A 2,625-nucleotide genomic window follows, 5' to 3' on the forward strand; every position below is an offset into this window, starting at 1 on the left:
GTAGAACTTAAGCCATGATAAGTGCACAGAAAATGCTAAATGCTAAGATAAACAGCAATCTCTCTTCTAATCTATTTTCTAAGTGATATGCAAAATCACATGCTAAATGTTCCTCAAATGATGATGTACTTTCAATACTGAATTTTGTAGGATTTCTACTTATCACAGAAAATTCAAATTTTAATATTTGGTTTATAATGACTTCTTGGAAGCTAGTGGTTCATCAACATCCATTGGCTAAATATTTGACAAGGCTTAATCACCTGCATTTCTCCACTAAAGGTATTTAAGTCTTTGAACTTGAAATCATCACATAAATTCACCTACGCAAATTGTGTATAAAGCACACAGAAAACACATTAGCACTTAGTTTACATGATTTGATTTGAGCAAAATACACTCTGAAGGGTAACTGTTGTACTGGTACAAATATCAGAGAAAACATGGCCCAGGATTAATGAAAATGAACAAATCATATAATGAATTATAATGATGAGACAGTCAAATTTAACTCTTATTCAAAACTAGTGAATTAAACCTATGTCATACAAGTGGGCAATAGATGTTGAATCTTAGTATTAGAAATTTTCAAGAATTAATATGTAATAGAGTACCACTTTCTAGGTACTACTTGGTTGTTCTTGTATTATTTTATGCTGTGTTGTAATGCATTTTCTCAAGATGTATTACATCTAAAATATTATAATTTAAATGAGTGATAAGGCAAAATAGAAGCAAGTTCCAAACCACACACTTTTCTTATTCTAATTAGCCATCGATAGTGGCTAATTAGCACCATAAACCAATTGGGTATAAATAATATTCATAAAGTTTAATTCTTAAGTTTTCTAAGTTGAGGAACCCCATGGTCAAGCCACTGTCAGATATGGTTTCTGAGTAGGGCCTTCACTCTTATGCTTGCTACACTCAGGTTGTGTCTTCAATACAGATGAAAAACAAGGTACCTCTTGGAAACATGAGCCTCTTCCAGTTGGACACTACTTACCTTTACCACTTCCTTTACAACTCATCTTCCAGAAGACTATAATTCTGTTTACATACTCCTGGATGTTAGGCTTTTCACATCTGTTCTAAGGATTAACAATGTTTGTGCTTTTTGTATGTTGTAGCCCTGCCATACTAGGGCACCAGGAAGAGATTGCTTAGAATTTAAAGAAGACATAGAGGCATAGAATGATGCTGGAATTACTGAAACTCTTTGCAGATATGACCTTGAGGGAAGTAAACCTAGGAAGATAGGAAATTTGCTGTGGATTTAGTAACAACCTGCTAGTACAGGAAATTCAATTTTCTCATGGCATCCCATTTAAACTGCACTGGGAACCTCAAGGTCGCAGAAGTTTCATGTTTTACATAATCAAAGCAGGGACATCGTGCGCATGGCTAATCTGTCCTTTTGATGGTCTCTACAGCATTTGTTTTGCTCCAGTTCTCAGTATCAGCAACAGTCCAAAAAGCTCTTATCAAGAGATTATTGTGTACATTTGCTTTTGTGGTACCCTTGTCTGGTCAAGAGTCTTGAAAATGGAAAGGTGCACTTCAGGACATGGTAGTAAATGTCCTCATTTTCTCAATGACCATGCACTTTAGTAAGATTCCTCTGTGCATTTTTGTTATGTAACTAGATATAATTGTTGAACATTTACTAGTATCATTTGAAATGAGAGGCATAACTCACAATCAGAATTTCAGTTATCATAAAAAAGTAATTGAATATGGAAAACTCCTTGCAGTTTGTTCTTTAATAAGACTTTTGGAGGTGATAGAGGGATGGCTCAGTAGTTATCAGCATTTCTTGCTCTTTAGGGAAAACCAAATTCATTCCCAACCATCTAAATCAAATTCTCATGGCCACCTATAACTCAACTTCTAGAAAATCACCCTATTGATTGTTCTATGACACTGCACTCCCATGGTGTGTTTACACACACTGAGTAAAAACTGAAAGAGGGTTTGTACCCAATGGACCCCACAATTTATATTTGTATGAATGAATTATACTAAAATCTATGACCACATAAAGTATAAAAGTATTATATTTGGATACCAATCCAGAATCCTCCTCATAATCACATTATGTGTAATAAAATGTCACTTACATAGATAATACCCATATTAATTCCACACTATGAATAAGTTTAATATATATATCCATATATATAACACAAACACACATATACACAATTACATACATTGCTGCATCTCTACTACTCCCCTCTTCAGAAAGACATGCTCCAGAGAGACAGTGAGAAGGTGCAGTTTCCAATCTACTGAAGCAAAGTTGATTTGTGTTTAATGTTTGATATGTATGTGTGTGTGTATGTGGGTGAATATGTGTATGAATATTGCCAATGCATTCTAATATTAACAACACAATTTTATTATTCTGTTACTTTGTGATTAGAGAAAAAAATGCACCAATATTTTACCATAAGCATAAACATAAAGCTTAGAAAACAACAAAAAGTCTTAGTTCAGTCCTAATCAGCTGCAGATAAATAAGTTATCAGTAATCATGGTATGTCTGACATAAGTTATGAGAATTATTTTTCTTACCACATGCAGAGGGATTTGTGATATGTTATTTAGCTGGATTATGCAGTC

This window comes from Acomys russatus, chromosome 8 (genome assembly GCF_903995435.1).
Source record: "Acomys russatus chromosome 8, mAcoRus1.1, whole genome shotgun sequence".
Lineage (NCBI taxonomy): Eukaryota > Metazoa > Chordata > Mammalia > Rodentia > Muridae > Acomys > Acomys russatus.